Consider the following 9,299-nt stretch of genomic DNA (forward strand, 5'->3'; position numbering starts at 1 on the left):
ATTTAACTGGTTGCATTTCATAAAGTCTTTGAAGTAAGACATCATTTGCCTTCTGTGAGAGGTGCGGTCTCATGCAGCCAAGCACTGACTGCGTTCAGTACTGCAGCTTCCTCTTTCAACAAACAGTTCCATACAAAAAGTCAAAGCTCAGTCTCAGTGTAGCGCTGGTGTGACAAATCCCTTTACCTCTTGATGCTGCCTAGGAAAGTGGAAAAAGTAGTGCTGTTAATACACACAGCATTGCTAACAAAAAACTGAAAATAAAGTCTGACTAATCCTCATCAAGCACTTGTGTGCCTTTATGGAGTAGGAAGACTTTTACTGAGCTGAACAGGGCTTTTCATCCCTTACTTGACTGACCTCTTAGAAAGTTTTTAAGTACAAATTATTTGGGTGAAAGCCACCAATGGTGTGCAAGCCTTATGTGCAAATGCAGTACTGCTTTCCCTCATGTCAGGAGGGGAACATGAGTTGCCATTGCACTACTATAATTTAGGAGGCTACAACCAGTAAGATACAGCATGAAGTTTAACTGTCTTACTTTCTCAGTCCTCCAACCATCCTGTTGTCTTTTCCAACTTACCATACTTAATATTCATCACTTAGATAAAGTTGCTTTTCTGTACATCCAGAGTCAAATGTTTTAGCAGTTTACTGTGTGCATATATATTCACTAGCAATTTACGTAATCCTACAGCTGTTAAGAATAACATTACATTCACCAGTTTATATACACTATTTTCTGTAGTCCTAATAGTGAATTTTGCAAAGCAGCAGATTACCAGACATATTTCTGACATTTAAAATAAACTAAGAGTAGGTATGTTCGTATCTTCCACGCTGAACAACCCAGCTTGCAAGTAAAAACAGGAGCGCGTTCGCCTGCACGCGAAAGCTACTGGGCTAAACACCTGTGCAAATAGGGCCTCTGTACTAGTGTACGCGTATGAAATACTTCTACAAAACATACCACAGATAAAACTGGGGTTTCTGTTCTAGCAATAACAGCCCCTTTCCTGCTCCAGCTGGTTGTGTGAAGTGTACAGGCAGGGGCTTTCAGGCAGTAGGTAACAAACCTGCAGCAGCAGGAAGAGACATGAAAAACAGCATCCTGTTACGAGCAAGATGTCTTTAAATGCGCATACCAACAGATTTTGTTTCATATGGACTTTCTGTAAGTGCTGTGGATCTTTGTGACCACTGAATAAGAGACTTTTTCCTCACCCGCCTCCCGCCTTACAAGTGTTGTCCATCCGCACCGTGTTTCACCCCGTCTGCCCCTCTCTGCTGAGGGGCCTACCCGCGCGCGGGTTTCCGCGGCCCAGCCTCCCCCATCCCTCGCTCCAGCACACGCTGCCGCCCCCGCCGCTCCTGCAGCTCCCGGGTGCGGGCGGGGCGGGAAGCCAGCGGTATGGCCGGCCGAGCACACGCGGCTCCGCGCCGAGGAGGCCGGGCTGCGGGCCGGGCCCGGCAGCACCGCCGGCCCCTTCCCCCCCGGCCCCGAGCCAGCCGCCCGCCTCAGCCCCCGACGCGCAGCCCTGGGAGCCGCGCAGCCCCGGCCCGCCACGGGCAGCCTTTACCTCCGCGCCGCGCCCGCCGCCATCTTCTGCCGTCTCCTCCCGCCCGCCCAGCCCGCTGCCGCCGCCGACCGGGCCCCGCGCCTCGCGCTGGTCTGGAGTCTGCTGCTCCTCCTACCCCTGCTTCCCTGCCTGCCTCCCGCCGCCGCCCAGCCTTGCCGTGGGCTGAGGAGCCGGTTCGCGGGCCCGCAGACCCCCTCTTGCCCCCGAAGAGCTGACTCTCAGTCTGCGGCTCCCGGCCCTTCTACTGCAAATGCCACACAGCCCCTGCTCGTCAGCCTTCTCTGCTCTCCCTTGATTTTCTAACCAAGGGCGGCGGTGGACTGGCCTTGTCTTAGTCTTAGGTCAGGCCTGGTTGCTACTGCAGACAGCGTGCTTTGGCCAAACCTGAACTGCTGGGCTTTGTGAGATTAAAAATTCGGCGCAGGTGGGCAGGCTAGATTTTGTAGCACTTTGACTCTTGGACTAACATCTGTTCATCTTCAAACTTTTCCCCCATCACCTTCTTCTTCCTTTCGGCTTCCCCTGGCTAATTTTTCTTGTTTGGATCATCAGGTTTTTTCATTTAGCTACTTTCTACCCACCTTAAAAAAAATCAAAGTGCTGATTAAGTGAAACTGTGATACATGCTGGAGTTAACCACCATCACACTGCTCACTAGATTTGTTTTTTTCAGCCTTTTGTCTTTTGTATTCAGCCTGTGCGGCCACCAGGCGGGGATAGTCTCTAAAGTGCCCAGCGATGTTGCATAAGGCTTAGTGTGAACCAAAATTACAGTTGCAGTTGCTTAACTTCCTTGGCAAACCCCTAATCTTGCTGTTTGATTCTGTATCTGCACAATGGGAGTAACAATACTTGTTTTCACTCCCTCTTCAGAGATATTAAAAAACAGTCCAGACATGGACCTGGGCAACTGGCTGAGCAGGGGGTTGGACAACGTGAGCTCCGGAGTTCCCTTCCAGCCTCAACCGCTCTGCAGTTCTGTGATTACCACAGAAGGTGCAGTGAGGAGATGACTGACAGTTGCATACTACAGGGATGGAGGCCATAGACATATCTAGGCAGGCAGAGAAGTCTTGAATGCAAGAAAACCAACAAAAAGCCCAAGGAGAGCGGGCAGTTGAATACTTAACGGAAAGAAACAATCTGCTGTCCACTCTACCCTTCACCAGCTCTCCTTGGGGTCAGGATTCATGACCCAGAAGAGGTTAAGGTGCAAGAAGAACAGCAAGCACAAGAGGAGTCTGAATGGTAAATATTAAAGACGAGTTTTGGAAAGTACGCAAGTGGCTATTCTTTAGTGTAAATGCCAGCCTATGGAGTGGAAAGGCTGGAACAAAACTGCATCAAACTTTGCCTGAAGAAGCTGGTGCCGCCACAGTGACAGGCACCGTAGGTCAACACTCTCCTCTAGCCTGGCAAGTCCAACATTCCTCTGTTCAGTGTAGCAAAGAAAAAATAGGTTAAAAAAAAAAATGATGCAATGCACAAGTAAGCGGCAAAGCTCTGGGCCATTTTGGCTTTTTGAAACATTGTCACACGCTTTATAAAGAGCAATTCTCCATTGCTTGATGTGCAAAGTCCTGGTGTTCCCCAACGTTTGCACAGAGGCATGTCTGAGTAGGACTATGTGTAGACGATTGCTCGATGTGATGTAGGTGCACTGATCCTCTACAAAGGCAGTGGCAGGAAAAACACTGCTGAGGTGTTTCCAAAGTATGTCTTCTGTTTGGAGATTCTTTTGAGAGGTCTTCTGATCTGCGTTAACCAAGAGGTTCAATTTTTTTGGTTGTGATTTCTGTGGGAAAGGAGAGCTTTTGACTGGCTGGGTTATTTGACCATGGGCAGTTGTTAAGCTTTCTATCAAGGAGGTCAGTGAGATGTGGAAATGATAACCAGGAAACACTAGAGATGGGCTTCTTGTCTTTGTTCTAGCTGGGCACAAGATAATTGGGTGGACAAGGTCCCCATCCAGCTTTTTAGAGCTTGTTTAAAGCACTTCATGAGAAGGAGAGTACCGTTGGGATGTTCTTGAAAAGTATGATTTTTTTTTTGAGACAGTACTTCCATTTTTCATTTTACCATATAAATGCTTCATTTTAGGCATCTGTCTTTATACAGCAAAGACTCAACTTGGAAATTGCTCACAGTACACACCAGGAGGAAAATCACAAGTTGTTTAAAATAGGTTTATCCACTGCTTGTCTTTAGTGTCAAATTTTGGGGGTATTTAAAGAAGGATAGCTCTTCTGGTGAATTTGCAATATTTGGGATTTATTATGGGTGAGATATTCTGTATAAGTTTTGGCTGGATGGAGAAATACATGTGAAAGATGACCATGAGTTTCAGCTATATCTGCTTTCTCACATGTCTGTATGTGTGGCACCCTGCAGAGACCCTGCGAGTGGGCTGACAGTTGAAATCTGTACATTGCTTGTTCACATGCTCATTTACATTGAATTTTGCCACAGCCAGAGTTGAGTGAAAACTGAATGTGGTTTTAAGCTTGTAATAATTTTCACTTTGGGTAGCTGCTGCTTGCTCTTCCTCAGACCTTCCAGAAAAAACAAGGTTAACTGGTTGTTCCAAGGCTGTATATTTGGAGTTATTTGAGGGATGGTGGAACGTTGCAGCAATGTGTAAACAACTGTCTACAAAAAGTGACATGAGCCTCACCTGTTTTCTTGCTGTCCTGTGACCTGTCTTCAGGAAAGTAGTTCCTTTCCCCTAGACACTGCTGACATCTGCTTATGGTAATAGTCCAATCCCCAGTATTCACCATTAAAACTAATGAACTGTTGAAGCCTAGATAAATCACTTTAGTCATTACAAATAAAGATTAAGAAGGCTCAACTAGTTGTAAGGCCTATTTTTAAAATGCTGCAGTGGATGCATTGTCAGGAGACTTTTAAGCTGAGATCTTAGTACATTTGAAGAGGCCTCTTGTAACAGCTGGCAGGATTATTAATAGCTGTCACAACTGATTTAGGTAAAGAATATGGTTTCTTGGTAGATTTTAACTAATGAGTCATGTGATTTTGTTCACCTTGGTTTTTATTCATTTTACGTAGAAATAAAGGTTTGTTATGCAGACATGGAAACAGACAGTGCGTCTGGGTTTCAGAAGTGCAGCCTACAAATTCTAGAATATAAGGGCAGAAGTCTCAACTGGGATGTCACCGTGTCTTCAGTAAGTACATGCTAACCTCCATTAGCTAATGGTCTGGCCCCAGATGCTCAAAGGCCAGTGTTGGTAAATAGATAATAGTGTGCATGTTGGTACAGAAGTCTACACATATATATAAATGCCCTAACTCTGCAAGCTGGAGGAGAAATTTAAGTCTTTGTATCGGACATGGGAGGAACAACATGACCCCAAACTGAGAAATTGTTCCTCTTTCACAGCACCATCTTCCTGCCAACCTGTGTGTGTGGCACCAGAGCAATTAGCCAGGGAAGATCTGTCTATCATCATTCATTTAGAAACCATGTTATGTTTGCTCACCTAAATGAAGTATTTACCCGCTGCTTGTGTTCAGCATTTTGGGTGACAGCTGCAGCAATAGCTGGTGTAATCATAGTGCCAGCCAAATTGCAGTATGTTACAGGTGTCAGGATGCTTGCTTGTTTTCAAGATTGCGCATTTCGCATTTGAAGTATTACATGTTTTATATTCTTTTACAGGCCGTTGAAAATAGACCCTTAAATCCATAATTCTTGACAGCTGCAGTGGTACAGTTTTTTAGTGGCTTCAGTGGGAGTGACTCAATCATCTGACAATTAACAATGATTTTACAAAGCCTATTTTGGAATCTACAAAGCTCCTTTAGAGTAAAAAAAATCATTTTCTTCAAAGTGAAGATGGCGGTCTTCACTTTAGGCTTTCACAGTGGTCTTTTGCCAGCTACTCGCCACTGTAAGTTTTTGTTGATTAGGTAAGAATAGGGTATTATTTCAAAGATATTTTCATCTGTTATTTTTATGATGGCACTTCTTTGAGTTTCATGCAGTTACCTGGAGTTTGCGCTAGTGTTAATAAGAAAAGAAAAGAATTAAGTCCCCAGCCCAAGATCCTCAGAATGGGACGTAGTAACGAAAATGTGGCTGAGCACACTGATATTTATATCGCACACAAAATCAACATGAAGAGTATGTTGTTAACATTGTAGTCAGGCCCTCCAGTGTTGCAGAAATTCAAGAACTGCAGTTACCTGAACATTTATCAGAATTTCCAGCTGTTGCATGCTTAACTGCATGATGCTGTGTTGTTTCAATGCATTTCACAATTTAATGTATAATTGTATTCTCATGCCCTCTTTACTTGCAAAGTCCTTCTACAGCTTTTATTGCACAGGAGGGAAAGTGCTTAGCTAGCAAGCAACTGGATTGGATTTTGCCTCTTCACTTTCCCCACTCGTGACTCCTTTTCCCATCTTCTGGCCTGCACCAAAAATCCCATGCTCTTCCTTGGATCATCCCTGCTTTGTATCATTAGGACTTTCATGTTGCCTGCACTGCACCATCCGTTTTAGAGCAGTGCAGTTACAACTAGTGCATGAACATGAGGCTGAAGAAGCTGCAGCAAGTCGTGTCAACGATTGAATAAATGACTCTTTTGTGATTTCAAATATAAGCACATCAGTCACCTACAATTTTCAAGTTATAGAATCATAGAGTCATAGAACAGTTTGGGTTGGAAGGGACCTTAAAGATCTGATAGTTCCAACTGCCCTGCCATGGCAGGGCACCTTCCACCAGACCAGGTTGCTCAGAGCTCCATCCAACCTGGCCTAGAACACTTCCAGGAGGGAACTTCCACAACCTCTCTGGGCAACCTGTTCCAGTGCCTCACCACCCTCATAGTAAAGAATTGCTTCCTAATATCTAATCTAAATCTACCCTCTTTCAGTTTAAAATCTTTACTCCTTGTTCTATCACTACATTCCCTGATGAAGAGTCCCTCCCATCTTTCCTGTAGGCCACCGTGAAGTACTAGAAGGCTGCTATAAGGTCTCCGCAGAGCATCCTCTTCTCCAGGATCACAGAATCACAGAATCACAGAATGGTAGGGGTTGGAAGGGACCTCTGTGGGTCATCAAGTCCAACCCTCCTGCCGAAACAGGGTCACCTACAGTAGGCTGTAGAGGACCTTGTCCAGGCGGGTCTTGAATATCTCCAGAGAAGGAGAGTCCACAACCTCCCTGGGCAGCCTGTTCCAGTGCTCCGTCACCCTCAGAGGGAAGAAATTCTTCCTCATGTTCAGACGGAATGAACAACCCCAACTCTTTCAGCCTTTCCTCACAGGCGATGTGCTCCAGCCCCCTGATCGTCTTCATGGCCCTCCATTGGACCCACTTGAGCAGGTTCGTGTCTTTCTTACGCTGGGGGCCCCAGACCTGAAGACAGTACTCAGGTGGGGTCTCACGAGAGCAGAGTAGAGGGGCAGAATCACCTCCCTCGCCCTGCTGGCCATGCTGCTTTTGATGCAGCCCAGAATATTGTTGGCATTCTGGGCTATGAGCACACATTGCTGACTCAGTTCAGTTTTTCATCCACCAGTACCCTGAAGTCCTTCTCTGCAGGTCTGTTCTCAATCCACTCATCACCCATCCTGTATTCATGTTTGGGATTACCCCAACTAAGGTGCAGCGTCTTGCACTTGGCCTTGTTGAACTTCATGAGGTACACATGGGCCCACCTCTCAAGCCTGTCAAGGTCCCTCTGGATCGCATCCCTTCACTCTAGAGCATCAACCACACCACTCAGCTTTGTGTCATCAGCAAAATTCCTGAGGGTGCACTCAATCCCGCTGTCCATGCCCCTGACAAAGATGTTAAATAATATTAGTCCCAATGTGGACACCCGAGGGACACCACTTGTAGCTGGTCTCCACCTGGTCATCAAGACATTGACTGCAACTCTTTGAGTGCAACCATTCAGCCAATTCCTTATCCACTGAATGGTCCCTCCATCAAATCCATGTGTCTTCATTTTAGAGACAAGGATGTTGTGCGAGTCAGCATCAAATGCTTTGCACAAGTCCAGGTACATGATGTCAGTAGTTCTTCCACCATTATCCACCAATGCAGCAACCTTGTCGCAGAAGTCCACCAAATTTGGCAGGGACTGTTTGCCCTGAGTGAAGCTATGTTCGCTGTCCTCTTCATTATTCGTGTATTTAAGGTCAATCAACACACTTCAGTGCTTTGAAATCCAAAACCAAGCTTTGAAGGCTCTGATCAGTATGTGGCTGTTATCTTAATGTGCTGTAGTCTTCCAGAAGAGGTGAAAATCCAAGATCTTAACTTCTTTGTGCTGTTAAAGTTTCCATAAGGTTTTCAGCACACAGGGAAGTATTTTGACCAAATTCCAATCTTGAGAATTTCAGCTCCATATGGATAAATTTTCCTTGCGCTAAATTTTCTCTGTGCTTTTCGTTGTTGCTTCTTGTTAGAAGTGGTCATGCAGTAGCTGTGCACTGGCATACCATTGCCTCGTTCCTGTCGGGCAGCAACACTATTACCAGGAGTGCAAATGGTGGAGACCACTTTATCTCCAGCATGGCCACATCAATGGGGATTATGATCAGAGCAATGGCACAGAGGAGTGCACCTGCACAACAACTTCCAGGTGCAGAAGAGATTTCTGCACTGGCCTGACATGGGCTGTTGTGGGGAGCTGAGCCAGAGGCAGACTGCAGGGGTGCAGAGAGTCCATTCTCACCAGTCTGGTGGCTTCAGTACCCTTTATAATTACAGTGGCAGCTGAAAAATGCAGCTACTCGTCTGGCCGGCTACTTGTCTGATCAGGAGAAGACCTGGGTTTCCTCACGCTGTAAGAGTGACTTACCCACCTCTGCCCTCATGCTTCTGCAGAACGAAAGCCTTTGGTCTGCATGTAGGAAGAGTGCTGGAAATTCTGCAAAGGCTGACTTCACCAAGTGAATGGCAGTAGTTTTCCCGATTATTTACAGCTTCATCTAAACAGCCTGAGCATTCATTTGGCCTTCAGAAATCTCTTTTTGTATGCATCCCCTCCACTCACATGGTACCGTGCCAGAGGTTGGAAGTAGCCTGGAGTACCCTATGACTAGAGGACTGGAAAACATTGTTGGGAGGTCATGCTGAAGAAGTTGGTCTGTTTGTCCAAAAAAAAAAGAGAAGTGAGTAGATGTGGCCAAAGACTTTGGAGGCATGGTGTTGAAAAGGATAGTAACCAGTCATCTGCCATATCTGTGAGGGAAAGAACAAGTAGAAATGACCCTAATATGCAGCAAAAGACGACTGAGTTTGGAAAACTTTCCCCTTCTGTGGGCCAGAGTCATGAAATCTGCAGGCAGAGTGCAAGTTTGTAACTCTAAGTTGGACAGCAGTCCCCAGTGGGTCCTCATCTTGTACCATGTCCTGCCTCCAAGAAGGCAGCCAGAGTAGATCTCCTGCAGCTTCTTCCAGCTTTGTTCTCTCTGCTGTTTAGTGCTGTAGGGAACATGTTCAGGAGCAACTAGCATTGTTTTTTGATCAGTCAAGTAGGGATCATCTTGTGGGTCAGGCAGGCATCAGATCAATTAATCTCTCTCTGCCCTCAATTGTAAATTTTAAAACACTTGTATTTGGGTTTTTTTAAACTGTGCACTTCATCCTGTTGTTGGTACATCTCTCAAGCTCAGCCATTGCAGCCATTTGCAAAAGAAACAGAAGCTTTTACTTTCCTGAATACTTTGT

The 9,299-nt window shown here is 45.8% G+C and overlaps 1 non-coding gene across 1 annotated transcript; it reads right to left on the minus strand.

Annotated features, from left to right (window-relative positions):
* Positions 1-427: 427 nt before the first annotated feature.
* LOC142358976 (small nucleolar RNA SNORA47) lies at positions 428-556 on the minus strand. Its single transcript, XR_012762015.1, has one exon. It is a non-coding gene; the product is annotated as a small nucleolar RNA SNORA47 (small nucleolar RNA).
* Between the last annotated feature and the right edge of the window lie 8,743 nt (positions 557-9,299).

Source organism: Opisthocomus hoazin, chromosome Z (assembly GCF_030867145.1).
Source record: "Opisthocomus hoazin isolate bOpiHoa1 chromosome Z, bOpiHoa1.hap1, whole genome shotgun sequence".
NCBI classification, from domain to species: domain Eukaryota; kingdom Metazoa; phylum Chordata; class Aves; order Opisthocomiformes; family Opisthocomidae; genus Opisthocomus; species Opisthocomus hoazin.